We start from the raw sequence: 19,085 nt of genomic DNA, 5'->3' as shown, positions 1-19,085 counted from the left end.
CCAAGATTAGCAGTAATCTTGAGTTCATAGAAGTTATGCTTCTATTGGGACTAGGTTTATGTTGGCTATAAAAGAGAGGCACCCCAATGGGTTTAAGGTATGCTTTTTTTGCTTAAGCTTGTGAGTTTAGCACTTGATTATCTTTGAGAGATATACTGACTTGATCGTCAGAGTGCCCCCGGGTGGTTGAACCACCGCCGGAGACTTCTCTTTCTGTTGCAGGTTAGCTAGAGGCTATCTATTCTGCCAGTTTTTTTCCAGTTGATTACTAGGCGGGCAATGTGGTCAGAAAATCACTCACACAGGTATAATTTAAGATGTTCTTGATATTTGTAATATGATTAATGAGTGAGATTAATAATAATATCATAACTAATAACATAATTTAAGATATTTTTGGTATTTGTAATGGGATTAATGAGTGACCTCAATAATAATGTCATAACTGATGTTGACATACAATTAACACGTATAGCATTACTAGTGATTTTATCATGGTAGTTTGTCAGCCATTTTTCTTAAACAATTCCGATTTAAAGCACTTAATCAGTAGCTCTAAAAGCATTACTAATTAGGGATGCAACTTGGGCGGGCTCAACCCGAGCAACCCGAGCCCAGCCCGAATTTTTTTAGGGCTTGGACAAAATATTTTCAATTTCGGTACGGGCTTGGGCAAAAATTTAGAAGCCCGAATTAAATTTGGACGGGCTTGGGCAAAGATGTCAAACAACCCGAGCAACCCGAAACTCGAATTATACATATATAGATATATAAAAATATTAAATATAAATATAAATTATTAGTCATTACATGATGTTAAAGTAATTTATGTTATTAAATCATATTGAATATATATTATATATACAAATAACATAAAATCTTACTTTTTTTCCTTTTTATTTTCACTCATAAATTATTAGGACTACTATAGTGGCATCTCTCTTATATTATATAAATGATTTGTTTTGATGGTATTAATGATTTTCTATAATAAAAAAATAATAAAAATAAAAAAATTAAAAAAAAACTGAAATTCATTTACAATTCGGGCAATTCGGACAACTCGGGCAATTCGGGTTTAGCTCGGGTCGGGCTTGGACAGACAACCTCGGGTTACAATTCGGGCTTGGGCAAGTCTCAGCACAACTTGGGCTGGGCTTGGACAACCTCCCAACCCGCCCGAACCCGCCCGAGTTGCACCCCTATTACTAATGAACTGACAAGTGCAAAAAAGAAAAAAAGAAAAAAAAAATAAAAATAAAGGCTAAACTATCATATCAATAGTGGGGTCCATATAATGTCATGTTATTAGTAGTGTTGAATTAGTGATATGAAGTATTTTTCTTGAAGGTATAAGTTTTTTTTATGAAATTGCAAAAAAGGAGCTAGAAGTATTGACAAATATCATTGCAGTCCTTATTAAATTTTGTTCTTTCACAATTGGGTTTTAAAAATTGGGCCATCCTTTAGATGGATTGTAATTGGGCCAATCCAAGCCAGTATAGCATTCATGGTCCCGCCCTCTGTTCGCGAGTCCAAATCCTCTAGACCAATAATTGGACTGTCTCAAACTACTTGAATTTTATGGCCCTTCAACAAGGACCATCCACTTGAGGATTCATTCAATGCACTATAATTTTACACAAATATTATATATATACCTAGAAAAATTATTCAATGATAAAAATTTGAATATATGGCATTATTTAAATTTGGAGTAATGTAGAATTTCAATAAATTGTGACAATTTTCCCTCACCCCACATCATCTTTGCCTTGATAAGGAAGCAGGGCATTAGAGACGAGGGGCTTGTTTGGTTTATTTTTGAGAGAGTTGTTTTTGAAAAAAAAATTCAAAATTTTATTTGGTTTGTGATTTTTCTCAAAAAAATTTCAAAATTACTTTCTCTCTCTTATATATCAATCAAACACTTTTTCTTTGTCATTTTTCATTCTTAATCACTTTTTTTTCTCACGCACACAAAAAAAAAAAAAAATTCTAAACTTTCTCCTTGATATATATATATATATATTTTAAAATCACTCTCTCAAAAGCAAACCAAACACACTCAATTTTTTTTCTTTTGTTCCATTTTACACTGCCTTAGCTCTTCTGCTCCCGCTTCCGCTCTCTCTCTAACTACATTTAAACATCAAAACATTATAATTAACTCATTTTTATTTTTTTATTTTGCACTTTATATCTTCTAATTTTTATCACATAGTTGGCACTATTCTTATACATAACATAACTTTTTACTTTTATTAGTACCGTTTACATTAATACTCCCTATAGTTTGAGATTCGTGTGACTTTAATTCATAATTTTTTAATTGTGACACATTTGATCTTGAATTTTGAATTTTTTTTTTTCAAATAAGGACAATCGAAGATACCATTACTTAATTTCAAAGGCAAAGTCACTAATTTGATAAAATATAAATTAATTTAACAAAAATAAATGTCAAAAAGATATTTTTAAATTTTTAAAAATTATTTTTATCCACCAAAGATAAAATTATGTAAAATTGATAAATCTTTTACGCATTTTTTTATTTTATTAAATTAATTTTTATTATGTGGTTGTTAGGCTTTTAATGTGTAATTAATATATTTAATATATGAAATGTTTTTAGTTTTGAATTTTTTGATTTAATGGATTTGTTTAATAATGATACCAAAGTTGTCACCATATTTGAGTTTTGAAAAGAGTAATGCTAGAGACCCCAAATATTCTACCAAAAATTTTACCAAATGTCGGACCCACACAATGTGGGTCCAAAAACAATCATCCATTACATGATCATCATCCAAACACATAATAAAAATTAATTTGGTAAAAAAAAAAAATAAATGTGTAAAAGATTTATTAATATTACATAATTTTATCTTTGATGAGTAGAAATAATTTTTAAAAATTCATAAATATTTTTTTAACATTTATTTTTATCAAATTAGTTTATATTTTATCACATTGATAATTTTGTCCTTAAAATTGAATAATGATATTTTCAATTATCTTTATTTAAAATAAGATTTAAAATTCATAATCAAATATGTTATACTAAAAAGTCAAAAATTAAAATAAAATAAATCCCAAACTATAGGTAGTGATAACGTAATTTATCTTAAAGTTTAATCCATTAATGTTCACCGAGGATGAAAGAAATGCAAATGCTATGCCTCCAATTTAGGATCCATCAATAGTGAGGGTGTACTAGCTTTACCATTAAACAAATCTTCTTTGACCAATCAACATCAACCCACACCACACCATATAAGCCTATATTCATGCTTTCTCCACCACCATCACCAGGGACATCTTAGATATCCATCCATCATAAAATATTCACACACACATACATACATATATATATGTACAATGCTCACACTATAGTAGGCACTCTCTCACCATGGAAACCACATATTTATATAACAAGTCAAGATGTAATAAAGGAAGAACCAACCAAACTCTTCCCCCCAAAGAATCCCACACCATTGGAAACCATTTTCCTATCAAACATTGACCAAGCTGTGATTTTCCCAGTTGAGACTGTCTTCTTCTTTGAAGCTCCTCCAATTAAGAAGTCTTCTTCAACCAACCCTTCATATTTCTGAGGTACACTACAAGAATTTACACAATTGCCGACCACTTTTACCGATCAAAAAAATTTTGGTCACAAAAAAATGACATTTGGCGACCAAATATTAATTAGTCGTGAATGATCATTATTTTCGGCGACCAAATATTATTGGTCGCAGAAAGTGGTATGCTTTTGCCGACCAACTACAAATTTGGTCGCGGAAGGTCACATATTTTTTGGCGACCAAAAATTTGGTTGCCAAAAACTTATTTTCAGCAACCAAAAAAAATTAGTCGCCAAATTAGTACTTTTAGCGACTAATATTTTAGTCGCCGTTGATTGAGATTTGGCAACTAAAAAAAATTGTCGGCGAAGGGTACCTTTTCTGCGACTAATTTGATATTTTGGTCGCCAAAAATTTCTGAGGGAACTTTGAAACGTGGGGCGGGAAATCAGAAACACATTTTCATTTTCTCCTCTCTCATCTGTTTCTCTCAAACAAACAAACAAATATATCAAAATATGCCCACAATGTATCCCTGTTTCTCTTACTCTCTCCATCTGTTTCTGTTTCTCTCTATTATTCACACAAGCACAAACCCTAGACCACCATTCAAAACCACCACCACCAAAAATGTCTCACGCCGTGGTGGCGTCGCCCTATTTCCCCACCGTGAGGTCGGCGGCGAACTCACCAAGGCAGAGAGCAAACACGAAGAAGGTGACTAACACGAAATGAAACAGGAGCAGCGTTGGAGCAGCAGTGGGGTTCGGTGGAGAGATGAAGGAAGTTCGGTAGCAGTGCGTGTAGCCGCCTACACTCTACCATTGCTAATCCTCTCGATTTCAGACCTCTTTCATCAGGTAAACACGCTCTCTCTTTCTCTCTCTCTCTCTCTCTTGCTCTCGTTTCCCCAATTTCAAACCCTAACTATAATTTTTAACTTTTCAGATCTTTACCTCTCAAGAGTTTCCTCACCTTGAATTTGCTAAACCTGTAGTTTTTGTGATATGGGTTTGTTTGAATTTCACTTTTTCTTTTGTGAGTTTAGTTTGGTTTTATCATTGTGATTCTCTGTTCATGTTGTAATTTTGCTGTGTTCACAAATTCATTTGTGGGTTTTTATATATTTAGTTTTGCTTGTTTGATTGTTATCTGAGATTGGTCTGTTGAATTGTTATCAATTTAAAAATTCTAGTTTTTGAGATCGATAGGTTTATCAATGTCCTGTATAGAAAGATGTAATATGAACCCATAATGGGAATTGTAGTTGTTGAGTTACAAAATGAGTTGTTTTATACTCTTGAATTACTGCATTACAGTCTTGACATGTACTTCGCAACATGGGTTAATGGACCAAGCTAAGTGAATTAGGTATCATTTCTGGATATATTTTAATGTGATTGAGGAACTTTTTACCATAATGATAATGAAGTATAAAGTAATGATGAGGTACCCTGGCTTTTTGCCCAATGATTTTTGTGTGATACCTTGCTTGCTGTGCATGTTTTCAGTTTGTTTGCGTTTCCCATTTTTTTTCCATCAATTTTTTTGATTGTGCTTTATTAATTTTTTTACTGAAACAATTTAGGGTTAAGTATACTTTACCCGTATGATTTAGGCCCAAAAACCTATAACTCTCTTCAGGTCTAGAAATCTACACATAGCTCCCATATGTTGCTCAATTGTGGGTGAGATGTGTGGTGGTGACTGCATTAGGATGAATTTTGAGAGACAAATTAATTGTAATGCGCTTCTTTTCCTTTCATCTTCTTCCTCAACTATTCACAATCTCCCTCTCTTAGCCCCTCTTCGATAACAGATCATCTATCATACTACTCATACCCATCTTCATCCTTTTTGTCAGAACTCCAAACTTCTAAAGGATTCCTCAACCCTCCATAAGGCAAGCAATTATAGGACTTAATAGAAAATCTATTTCCCATACTTCTATCTCATCCTATCCATCCTATTTGAAGGTACTGGAATCCCATTAAGGAGTTCAAGGACTAATTTTCTTGTTAAAAAATTGATAGATCAAGCACCTTGTCTCCTTTTCTGAAAATGATCCTACACTAAATTCTAAATGTTCTCCCCATAGATGAGTATGTTTTTCTTTTCGTTTTTCTTTGGTATTTTTTTGGATGTTGGGCGGGGTTGCAGCAAGGTGTTGTCACCGATGCTTCTTTTCTGTTTTTGAGACTGAACTCTTGGAGTGCAGCCACTCTGTGCTGGTCAACTGTCTGCTTCACAGGAATCAGTATTATCTTTTACGAAATAGCTGTAATGTGCTTGATATCTGCTTTTTAGAAGTTTGAAGTTTTGAGATTTGTAATCTTGATCAACACCCTACTTATCTTGGAGCCTAATTATAATTAGTTGTCTGAAACCTCTGCCTAAGGATATGATCTGAATATTTTCAGGGGGGTAAAAGCACATTGGAAAACTGCCAAGTTTTACAGGTTTGGCTTTTATTTCCTTGTATTATTATTGCATTTGTGTGGTATCAGGTTTTGTTGTGTTTCTTCATAGCATGTTTTCTGTTATACAAGGCTGACGCATTTTTTTCCCCTTCCTGGAAGTAATGCTATCAATATATTAATGCAGTTCACTTCACTGAAGTGGTACAGTACCCAAAGTCACTCTCTTGTAACGGTTCAATGCATTGTGCATTTAGAATTTTGGGAAGGTTAGCTATATGACAAGTAATAGAGAAAAAGAAAAAGAAAAAGAAAAGATAATAATTTAAGATTGTCCATGTTTGCTTGAGGCAATTGCAACTGAAATGAAGTTTGCCTTGAATTTCCTGGTGGCTGTAAGGGATCTGTTTGGATGGTACAAGATATAATGTAGAAATTTATTGAATAGATTAAATAAAAAAAACTATGAGAAAACATAAGAAAGAAGTGGGAATTGGTTTTTTATGGCCATACTTGGCTTTTGATGTGATGACAATCCATATGCTAGATGATGACATCACTTAGTGAAACAATGAATTCTAACTTCATTCTTGTCAACTGGGGTTATTTTATTGTCAAAAAGAAGCCAACTATCTCAATGCAACTTTCAAAAAGTACAAAAAGGAATTGAAGAGAATGATTGGTGACTAAGTTAAGCTCTTCATCCACTTGTTGATTGAAGCATGTCAATAGAAGTGTATTATATCCTGCATTTCCATAACATGCTTGTTATTTGTAGATGTATGTTTATCATTTTTTATAAAATTTCAAACTTTAATCAAACCTTACAATTCACAATCCAGAAAATAGAATTTAAAATTACAATTTAAATCTTGATTTGACAACTGCATTCTTGAAAAAAAACTGGCACCTATGAATTAGTGATAGATTTTTTTGAGCTCAGTTATCAGGGAAGGGGCAGATGCTGTCAAATTGGCGTGATGTATCAATCTATCATGATTTTATGACTCCTACAGTCATGACCTTACAGATTACGATCATTCCGTCTACTGGGTTAATCTTCAATGATATTATCATTCCCCTTTAGATCTGTGATGGTTCACTTGGGGCATTGCCTTGCAATCTTTGAGTTATTATTATATATTCTTTTCTTCTTTTGGAGTTAAATGCTTTATGGTGAGTATTTTTTCAAGTTTTGGAGATTTGGAGAGAGGGATTGGTAAGAGTTACGTTGGTTTCAGGAGCAGTGGCCCTTCATTCTGTTAGTCCATTCGGGATGAGGGACTTGGTGAACTTTTGAGCAGATGGCTATCTATAGTGACAGCATGTCATGCTCAGTCCTTTCTCTTTATGGTTTTCAGAAAATGTTTCTTTTGCTTCATAGTCTTTTGAGATTTTTGGGAAGACTGTTAAAAACATTTTCAGAGAATGTAACAAACTCTTCCCTTTAGACACTCCTTATATTACTTGCTTTGGATATTATCAATTTGCTTGTGTTCGACACTCCTCTTTTAAGTAGGGTTGTAACAAACCGATCTGCTAGTGTTCGGTTCGCTAAAAAGTAGTTCGAGACCTGCTTGTTTTGTAAACAGACCAAGTTTGAGTACATCTTAAAGCTGGTAATTTTCTAAACTTGGCTCAAACTAGACTTGATGAGCTTGTATGCAATCTATGGGCCAATTTTGAACCCATTTTGTAACTTGTTAGTCAAACTTGAACAAGTCACTACTCTCTCCGATTTGCCTCGTTTACTTTTACAGAAAGGGAATGAAATTTATGAGCTATGATATTTTAGGCAAGTTTGTGCTTGAAATGCACTTTAATCTACCAACTGCATAAAACATTAGATACTGTATTACCTTGGTAAGTACATTTTCTATGACATACTGAGAGCCTAAACAAAAGAGATCCATCCAAAACTTGATTAGGAGTTCGAAATATATATTTTTATGCCTAATGACACTTTCTTATATCAGGATCTGTTGCAGTTGCATTTTATTTTATTTTATTTTCTTCCAGAGTTGCATTTAGTTTGGAAATGACTTACTTAAAAATATATAAATAAATAAAAACATTAGGAAAAAAAGGACAAGAAGTTGGTCTGAAATAAATATAAGATTTTTTAAGACTTGCTTTATTATTTCTGCTCAAATTATGTGAACACATTGAAATTTATTGTTGAAAGCAACGAAGACCATAATAACATTGTTTTCTGTGCTAATCGCTTTAATCCAACTGTTTATTATCTAATGAGCTTTTTAATTTTTAATTTGGAGGATGGATTTTTTCTTTTTTCTTTTTTTTTTGGGATTGGATGTGCATATTCTCTCTGTAAAAAGGATGGATTGTGTTCCATTGAACTACTCTTGCTGCAGGCGACAGTTAATCGATCAAAGGGAAATCGAACCGAGATATCCAAAGAGGATCTTATCCAGAAAAGTTCATATTGCAGGGTTTCAGGTATTTGCATGTCCTGTAAAGTGTTCTTCCAGCTCTATTATTTGGAAGATATATCACAAATGAGTCGAGCTCAGCTCGGCTTGTTTGTAGCTTTAATCATAATGGCTGTGAATTTGATTTTCGATGTGAGTGCAGGCCGTGACATGGATCTTCTGGAACTGTCAGCATATGGCAATGTCCGATGAGGACAAGACTCTGGAGGATGCAACATTCAGTGATATGCTGCTCTTCATGGCTGGCAATTTAAATGTTGTCAAACTTTAGATGGAGAATTTCAAAAGTTGTACTCAAATCTTTCGGCTAGTTTAAAATAGCTGTCTTTATTGTATTTGCTTCATGACAGGTTTTGACGTAGGTCCTTGAGGGAACAGGTTTTGACGTAGCTGTCTTTAAAATAGCTGTACTCAAATTTAGATTCTGATGCTGCATTCTAACTTCTCTCTTTTGACGTAGGTCCTTGAGGGAACAAGTTTTGATGTTTCAAAATTCCTAAACAAAGATGATGATATTGAGATGATATTTGGACAGCAGAGGGTGCGGCTCTACATAATTGCTGGTGTGAAAGACGATACCGCCTTTGCCCCACTTACCAAAAAAGAGATCAGTGTATGTTGCCCCTCCTCATCTAAAACTGTCCAGATTGTGAAAAAGATCACTTCTGTTGTATGTCTAGGGTCATTGAACTGAGTCCTTATCTTGTTTGTTTCTTGTTTGTAGTTCTACTATTAATAATTTGCTTCTAAAGTAAAAGAATTAAAAAGTCCCCTGTATATTTTCTATACATAGAGAGATCTAAATATATACACATAAACATTTGATATGTGTAACTAACAGTTTGGGTTTCTTTCTCCTTAATGGATGACAATGAAGCAGAAGAATAAGCTGACTGTAATAGCTGAATGGTTGGTTGAATGTTTTGTCCAGTCAAAAGATGATGAATCAGGTTTAAATAGAGAAACTTTATAACAATGTCTTTGTGATGTTGGAAATGTGCCTTCTTGTATGCTGTTTGCAGGAAATTGCGTGGCAGCGGCATGATGAGATTCAACCTGCAAATGAGGATGTGATATCTCGTGGGACCACTGGCCTCAAGCTCTATATGGTTGCTCCTTTCTTGGTGTAAGTGTCGTGGCACTTGCGTCTATAAAGTATCCGCACAGGTTTTTCTTTCTTTCAAGGTCAAGAAAGCTCCAATTACAGATTCAACAATACCTCAAGTAGCTTATGTATTGTCCTTGAAGTAGTTAAAGTCGATAGCAAACAATTAGACGACACTTGTGCTGAACTGAAATTTTGGAGATTTTGCTGTTGGTCCTGAATTTAATATGCCTTTAAAGGTTACTAGTTTGCTATTGAAGTTCTCTCACGTAGAGCTACAACTTAGAAGAGTTTCCTAATGAGATTCTCTCCCTTGCATAGGGTCTCACACACAATAGATCTAATCTAGGTGGCCACGAGAAGTTAGTCGTAACCAGTTCTTGATATTAGAGAGGAGGCAAAGGGGCCAAGGTCGAATTACGTGAAGATCTTATAATAAAAGAAGAGGTTAAGTGAGTAACTAGATTTCTGTTACAAGTGAGAGCATCTCAAACAGACTTCAAATTCAATGAAGAGATGTGTCTTCTACTCCAATTGATTTTGCCAACCTGGAAAATTCAACTTCATAGTTAAGAAGGTTGCATTGTTCTGCTTTTCAATTTCTATTGAAGAAGAAAAAGCAGTTTCAACTCGAGAATTTTCATAGCAAACAATAGATGCACTTTTAAAGCTTGTGGATTTTTATATTTCAACATTTTAAAACTGGAGGTTGAGTTTTGTCCAATTGGGAGGGGAAGGTGCCGCCTATATGAACTCAAGGAAGTGTTACATCAAAGAGGGAACCGACTACAAAGTTTGGCATGCTCTTAGAGTTAAGGGTTCATAGAAATCTTTATAAACCATACAAAGGTTCTAATATAATGGAGAGCATGTTTAAGAGGTTTCATTGAAACTTTCGAAGCTTTCTTGGAACTGTGTAATGCAATTCTAACTCCATGTATGATGCTGATCAAAAAATTCTCTCTATGTATGATGCCTGTACTTGTTTTTTTTTCCCCCTTGTCAACCTTCTGCAATTTTAAAGCCTTTAAAGCTCATAGCTAGGTCTGAGAAGCCCTTATTGCACTCTTAAATCGTATTTACATATGCCAACTCTTCACTCACTGATCAAGTGTAATGCAGAAATAACATCAAGCCAACTCTATTCTTGGTTACTGATCACATCACCCAAACTGCCCCACTACTTTCTTTATGCCTAAAATACTAGCCCTTAAACCTCATAGCCAGTTCTGATTAGCCCTTATTGTACTCTTAAAATCGTGTGTAAATGCTCCAATTCTTCATGCAATTTTTTGACGAGCACTCCAACTCTTCGCTCATTGATCAAGTGTAATACGCAAAAAACACCAAACCAACTCTTTTCTTGTTATTGTTCCCATCACCTTAACTGCCCCACTACTTTTTTTTCCACCTAACTACTAGCAGATCCCTGCCCCTTCTATTTCCCCATTTGGCTGCTAAAACCAACTAGAAACAGCCTAAATAAGGCTCTTAGCTGCTGACCTACATTGTTTTTGGGGTCACTGTTTGTACTTTGTATTTTGTAGAGTTTTCTTCACAATCATCCTATATCAATCAATTACCTGTAATGTACATTATCACAAATCTGTAGCAATGATTCGGCTGTATGACTATAAATGTTTGGTTATCTTATGTAAATTTACTGACTTTGTCAGTGATTGTAACTTTACATTATCATTATCAAACCGCTTTACATCTATTTATGTTGTGTTCTCCCTTCTTTGCACAGTTGGTTTGCTTATATTATTCTTAGTTTTTATTTGGGTTGCGGATGCCTAATTTTGAATTTGATATTTTCCTCTTTTCCCAGCTAGAAACGACCAAGTTCTTGTATGGCTGCGCAGTAAATTCCTACATACTTAATGTTAATTGGCTTATTGATTCAGTAGCAGCTGGTTATGCCTTACCGCGTGACAAGTATGTCCTGCATATATTTAACTTCCATTCATATCACTGGTGCTTTTTAGCCTGCTGATTTGTGTTTAACTTTCTTTCATCTTGTTGCTGGAATTCTTTAATTCTACTGTCATGCTAACGTATAAATTGGTTATTAACTTCATTTTAATTTCTCAATGCAATATGGTCGAAGGAGTCACGCTAAGCTTTATAACAGTGATCTTTGAAGGCTATAAAATTAGCCTAGATAAAAATAAATTAAAATTTGAGCATGAACTATGGTTGAATTGATTTCAGTCTGAATTAAAATTTCAACCTGTAAACATAATCTGTAATAGCCTTACCTCCACACTCTTCAGCAAAAGTCAGGCATTCTTCTACCAGGAAGAATTCTCCTCAAAAGAACAGTCCAAGTATATGCTGAAAAATATTAACAAAAAAATAAATGATCGTGATCAAACCCATTGCACAATACACACTTGTTTTCAGAAACAATCCCCCACTTAAACATTCTATCCATTGTAGCCAGTCCTCACTGAACAGCAACCCATTACACAAAGCTCCACTTAGGAACATTTTGAGGCAACCATGCCAATTTATGTCGAGGGACGATAGGGTATAGTGTTTGAATTGCTTGCCAAGCTATTCACCATTACTAGAGGGTAGCCAAAACACGGAGTCAGGCCTATTAGGATTCAATACAAAGCTAGCAGGGTATTAGCTTCAATCTCAGAATAGCAACCAATTGCACAAAGCTCCACTTAGCAACATTTTGAGGAAACCATGCCAATTTATGTCAAGGGACGATAGGGAATACCATTTGAATTGCTTGCCAAGCTGAAGCCACAGTATATTCACCATTACTAGAGGGTAGCCAAAACACTGAGTCAGGCCTATTAGGAGTCGATACGAAGCTAGCAGGGGTATTAGCTTTAATCTCAGTAATAACCACTCTTCTACCTCTAGGCCACTTCCAATTCCCAAAATTAATGATAAGAGGAAACTCTGCTATTCACAGCCATGCCCATATGAAAAGCAACCCTTTCCCCATATTTCTTATTCAAAGGACCCAAGGGATGCCAATTATCAAATCGCGGAAATGTAACAGTCCCAGCACCAATGATATATTGATCAAAGGCTGCCCCACAGCTCTTAGTTCAAAAAACTTCCTGACAGTCCAAGATGCCTCAGTAGGAAGACACTTACCCTTAATTACACAAGTATGGACCCACTTAACCCACAAAGAATCAGCTTTCTTACTTAAAGCCCACAAAGGTTGTCTTAGCACAGTGGCCTTATTCCACTCTCTCAAATTTCTGAATCCCAAGCCCTCTTCAGCCTTTGGTGCACAAATATGCATCCACTTCACTTTTGCACTGTAGTACCTAAACTCACTCCCTGTCCACAAATATGCATCCACTAGAGAGAAGTTTGTTTTATCTCTATTATTATTTTTAAGGAAAACTCATCAGATGTATTCATTCATATCATATCTGGTAGGTAGGTTAGCATAATGGATGAATATGCTTTCCCTTGATGTCTTGGGAAAGAGAACGGAAAGGAGGCACAAATGTTATGCCACTTTATTTATGTGAACTGCAAATTTATATTTTTTTTTGGTACACGTTAATCTTTTGTGTGTGGTTACTTAGATTAGGGTGTCACGACCCAAACCCGGCCCTATGGGTTTAGCACCGTAACCGGCCAGTAATCCGAGATTACCGAAGGCCTGCTTAACAGTAGTACAGTAAAACAGAGTACAGGGCCTGGCGGAAGCCAATACAGTAAATGAATAATGTCCATTGAGCTGTGACAGTCTGCATGCCAAAAAGATTTTTCATGCATTCACATATACAAGCAGTACAGTCTATACAAAATTTACAGTCACACAGTACAGGGACCTAATCCCTCGATAGTGTAACATGCCCGGGGGGTACCCGCGCGCGTTAAACAGTTCGGACCCCCAAGATCTCTTTGATCTATTCTCACGAGTGCAATGTGAAACATAGATGAGAGTCCAGATTTGGCAACTTTTATTGAAAATCCATTTTATTACAATTTTGTCAAAAATGGACTGCGTCATCAGATCTCAGAGTCGCCACCTAATATTTATTTTGGGAAAATTAGGAAACCCATGACTCGTGCCAAGGCCACTGTTCGTCGTTACCAAGGATGCTTGGCTCGGAACCTTAGGTATGAGAGGGGAAGGTCAATAATGAGCACCCCCGCCCACCCGATCAAAGATCGGCCTTTACTAACCATGATATGAATTTTATTTTATTTATATGTTCATGTTCTGATTAGTTAATAAATCCTAAAATTTACTATGTGAAGCATACAAGTATAGACTATGTCACCCATTTTGGAACAACTTGATTTCATGTAGTTTTGAAAGAGTTTTGAAAATGTATAACTCAAATAAATTGAGTTTACAAACATGAAAATCAATATCATTCCAAATTAAGTGACACAACCTCCATCCACTGGCATTCATACAATTATATCATATAAGCAAATAGCCACATGGTAGGATGCTTAAACATAGTAAGAAAAACATACACAAACGGGATGCTAAAGCATAAAAACTTACATGTTTGACGACCCGCGAACAAGCTACAAAACAAAGTTAGTAAAACATGCATGATCTTATATACAAAATCCTAATGCAATTCACTCATGAGATGCAACTAAAGATTCAGCCTCTAAAATATGATATGTGAATCATCTCAAGAACATGAGGTAGCGCACATAGTCACATAGGAATTGATTAAATCCACAAATGCAAACTTAGCCGAATCAAGATGCATGAAACATGGATGCGAAGCATAACTATGATGAAAAATAAATATGATGTTTATGTACAAATAAAGAAAGCAAGTAAAAGAACGGGATAGAAAGAAGCGGGGCGGGGAATTATTACAACGCTCTGAATAAATTATTACAAACCAGATAAGAGAGAGAGAAAGGAATATTACAACAAAATAAAAAACCTCACAAACTCTCAAAAATAAAATAAAATAAAATAAAGAAACTTTATGTGCGCCGGAAAATATTTTGCTTGACGTAGGAAGACTGCTCCGTTCTGTTCGGGAAAACTTATTTTTGCGGGAGCACTATTCATCCCGAGATACTATTCACTGCCGGAAGTTACTATTCATCACGACAATTACTATTCACCTTTCTTGATCGTTATTCATCTTACCAGGCATTTTTTCATCCGCTGTTACTATTCATCGTCGGAGGTACTATTCATCGCCGGAGGTACTATTCATCGTCGGGGTTACTATTCACCGCCGGAAGTTACTATTTACCGTCGGAGGTTACTATTCACCACCGATCACTATTCATTTGGCGGGGTCACATCTTTTAACAAATTAGGTGGTTCGACCAACCATTTAAAGTGATAAAATTACAACAATTTATAAATAGTAAACTACAACATTTTATGTAAATTACAACAGTTTATATACAACCGTAAATTACAGCAGATAAAGTAATAAAATTAGGTGGTTCAACCGACCATTTAAAGCGATAAAATTACAACAATTTATAAATAGTAAACTACAACATTTTATGTAAATTACAGCAGTTTATATACAACCGTAAATTACAGCAGATAAAGTAGTAAAATTAGGTGGTTCAACCGACCATTTAAAGCGAAAAAAAAATATTATGAAAAACAATAAATAAAGTACTTAAACAAATTATATCACATTTTGAAATTAAATGAAAGTTTGCAAAAACTCACCTTTCGGGGACATGATGAATTTTCTGATTCACAAACTTTCTTTTGATTACCCTCAAGTCTGTGGAATGTGTTCTCAATTCTCAGTTAAAATTTGGAATTACAACTTTAACAGTTCCTTCTTTCTGATTCTTTTTCTCTCAATATTCCCTCGCACCAATCCCCATTTTTTTTATTCTCTCTCCCAATTTTTTTGACTCTCCTGATTTCTCCCCTGCCAAAAAATTCTTTTTTCTTTCTCTGATCTTCCCCCTTTTATAGAAAATAATTGTCAGAAAAGGACAAAAGAAGAAACGGTGGTAGGAGTTGATTTCAAAAGATGCACAGTGATTTTACTGTGAAATGCACAGTAAAATTACTATGCACTTTACAATATAATAATATATAAAAGAGATTATTAGCATAAATACATGTACAAATACCCAGAAAAATATATAAAAACACACAAATACGTAAAATTAAAATACGTGGACTAATAAAATATATTTTAGTAGGCCAAATATGCAACATAATTTGACCAAAGCGGGTCTAAAGGCACAGAAAACAAAAAGACGCACGATGGGAGTGTAGTGAATTTTTTTTTTTCAAAGAAGGAATAATACCCTTATATAATATAATATTATATATATACAAAAGTATGGTGCGTGGGTGAAACCAGGGTACTGAATAAATTTAATAAAATATTATATAATAATATAACATAATATATATATATATATATATATAATACATAATAAAGGGAAAGAAAATGGAAAAGGAGTCTAAAATAATTTGGCAAAAACAGGTGTAAGACTAGGATTAAAGTTTATATTCCATCTTTTTACTGAGAATTTTGTGAGATAGCATATTCCTGTTTTCATCATTGAGTAATCAAAAGAAAGCGCCCAAGTCTTAGGGCTGGTCAAAATGGGGTGTCTACAGTTGCCCCTCTTTGACAGAGCTCAAAGTCATTTCATGACGTGAGTGAATGTCAAAGCCCAAAGACGACCCTTTTGACAAGGCCGTAAGACTTGGGCAAGCAAACAAGATGCAATGCAAGTGGTTGAACCCGAAGGTTGCCTACGTATCCTTTTGCAAGGAATCAAACCAGCGTAGTTCAGGGGCAGAATGCAAGTGACATGCTCAAAATGCAGTTTGAAGGTTGGACTTACACGCTTCGCGAAGCCAGTTGTTTGAAAATTCATGATTATGCAATGCAATACAATGCCATGGAGTGATGATAAAGATATGAAGATGACAACAATGAAAAGGCAAGCTTCGTGCAAATGATATGAAACATAACAGGGGGTGCATTGCATTAAATGTGCCACAAGATCACATACAAATGTGTCACAACATAATTTTAACTGAGTGAACCAACAGCCTAACGCGTCTCACGCGAAAGGAGGAAAGATGGTGTAAACACCAGACGCACTTGATGTTTTTAACCGAGTAAACTTGTAATCCCAACGCGTTTCACGCGATAGGAGGAATGGCAGTATAACCAACAATCTCATACGGAGAGGAAGAAGGTATTAACCAAGTAGAAAATGACAATGGTGTAACCAACAGGCGTATCTCAACGTATTTTATACGAAGAGAGGGAAGGTTTTAACCAGAGAAAATGACAATGGTGTAACCAACAGGCGTATCTCAACGTATTTTATACGAAGAGAGGGAAGGTTTTAACCAGAGAAAATGACAATGGTGTAACCAGCTGGCGTATCTCACCGTATTTTATACGGAGAGAGGGAAGGTTTTAACCAGAGAAAATGACAATGGTGTAACCAACAGGCGTACCTAACCGTATTTTATACGGAGAGGGGGAAGGTTTTAACCAAGTAGAAAATGGCAACGGTGTAACCAACAGGCGTACCTAACCGTATTTTATACGGAGAGGGGGAAGGTTTTAACCAAGTAGAACAACAATGGTGTAACCAACAGGCGTATCTCAACGTATTTTATACGGAGAGAGGGAAGGTTTTAACCAAAGAAAATGATAATGGTGTAACCAACAGGCGTATCTCAACGTATTTTATACGAAGAGAGGGAAGGTTTTAACCAACGAGAATGACAATGGTGTAACCAACAGGCATACCTAACCGTATTTTATACGGAGAGGGGGAAGGTTTTAACCAAGTAGAATGACAATGGTGTAACCAACAGGCGTATCTCAACGTATTTTATACGAAGAGAGGGAAGGTTTTAACCAGAGAAAATGACAATGGTGTAACCAACAGGCGTATCTCAACGTATTTTATACGGAGAGAGGGAAGGTTTTAACCAGAGAAAATGACAATGGTGTAACCAACAAGCATACCTAACCGTATTTTATACGGAGAGGGGGAAGGTTTTAACCAAGTAGAAAATGACAATGGTGTAACCAACAGGCGTATCTCAACGTATTTTATACGGAGAGATGGAAGGTTTTAACCAGAGAAAATGACAATGGTGTAACCAACAAGCATACCTAACCGTATTTTATACGGAGAGGGGGAAGGTTTTAACCAAGTAGAATGACAATGGTGTAACCAACAGGCGTACCTAACCGTATTTTATACGGAGAGGGGGAAGGTTTTAACCAAGAAGAACAACAATGGTGTAACCAACAGGCGTACCTAACCGTATTTTATACGGAGAGGGGGAAGGTTTTAACCAATGAGAATGACAATGGTGTAACCAACAGGCGTACCTAACCGTATTTTATACGGAGAGGGGGAAGGTTTTAACCAATGAGAATGACAATGGTGTAACCAACAGGCGTACCTAACCGTATTTTATACGGAGAGGGGGAAGGTTTTAACCAGTGAAAATGACAATGGTGTAACCAACAGGCGTATCTCAACGTATTTTATACGAAGAGAGGGAAGGTTACGAGAATGATAATGGTGTAACCAACAGGCGTACCTAACCGTATTTTATACGGAGAGGGGGAAGGTTTTAACCAAGTGAAAAATGACAATGGTGTAACCAACAGGCGTATCTCAACGTATTTTATACAGAGAGAGGGAAGGTTTTAACCATGTAAACATCACATTTCACGTGAAAGGAGTAAAGGTGGATTCGAAATCCAAACGCGTCTCACGCAAGTGGAAGAAGGTATGGTAGAATGACAAGGGGTAACCTCTACATGTAGAAGCCACCGATACTGCTTTTCTTCGTGATCATATTCACAACTTTCCCTATTCTCCAACGGGGTGACAGACTAGTTTGGTTCAATATCCAGAATTGAGGCGCATACACGCTACCTCAACCTATGGGGCTGCCATACAGATTTCAAGCCGGGGATACACCCCTGGGTATTTAAACCAGACTTTAGTCTCGGAAATTCCAAACCTTTTGCGTTCTAGGCATCGCCATTCGAACTCTAGTTTCCACCGTCGCAGTTGGTCTCCTAGGAACTCATTGCAATCACAGGCAGGTGGCTATACCAGACCATCTGAAGTCGTTCGGGCACGACAAACACCAAAGGAATTGCACCTTTAGAGGATTTAAGGTCTCCTAGACCATTCTTAGACCATTGAAGTCGTTCGGGCACGACAAACACCAAAGGAATTGCACCTTCAGAGGATTTAAGGTCTCCTAGACCTAGGGAGTGCACAAGATGGTGTGATGCGCAAGATAGCGCGATTAAAAATTGCACAAGACAGTGCGATGGAATCGAAATTTTGCGATAGGTGCTTTATTATGCGTTAGATGCACAGAATGAAAGAAGGATTTGTATGCTCGAACCAAATACCGTACACATATACTATGTACAGACAAAATACATACAAATACAGCAATATACACAGACATGCATGTACGGTATACATACATAGATTCGGGGAATATTCTGTTTGTAGCCATCAACGGAAAGATACCGTTACTGAGAAGGCATAT

General features: G+C 35.8%; 1 long non-coding RNA gene and 1 pseudogene across 1 annotated transcript; both read left to right on the top strand.

The window, feature by feature from the left end:
- The first annotated feature begins 3,374 nt into the window (after positions 1-3,374).
- The window catches only part of LOC114262454 (acyltransferase GLAUCE-like), a 40,195-nt pseudogene continuing 24,484 nt past the window's right edge, over positions 3,375-19,085 (top strand).
- LOC145793150 (uncharacterized) lies at positions 5,980-9,070 on the top strand. The gene is made up of 3 exons (XR_014333769.1): positions 5,980-6,046; positions 8,380-8,464; positions 8,600-9,070. It is a non-coding gene; the product is annotated as an uncharacterized LOC145793150 (long non-coding RNA).

Source organism: Camellia sinensis, chromosome 6 (assembly GCF_055761805.1).
Source record: "Camellia sinensis isolate YWXY chromosome 6, ASM5576180v1, whole genome shotgun sequence".
Classification (NCBI taxonomy): Eukaryota; Viridiplantae; Streptophyta; class Magnoliopsida; order Ericales; family Theaceae; genus Camellia; species Camellia sinensis.
The sequence above is the reverse complement of the archived record's forward strand: the minus strand, read 5'-3'. Positions and strand labels throughout refer to the sequence as shown.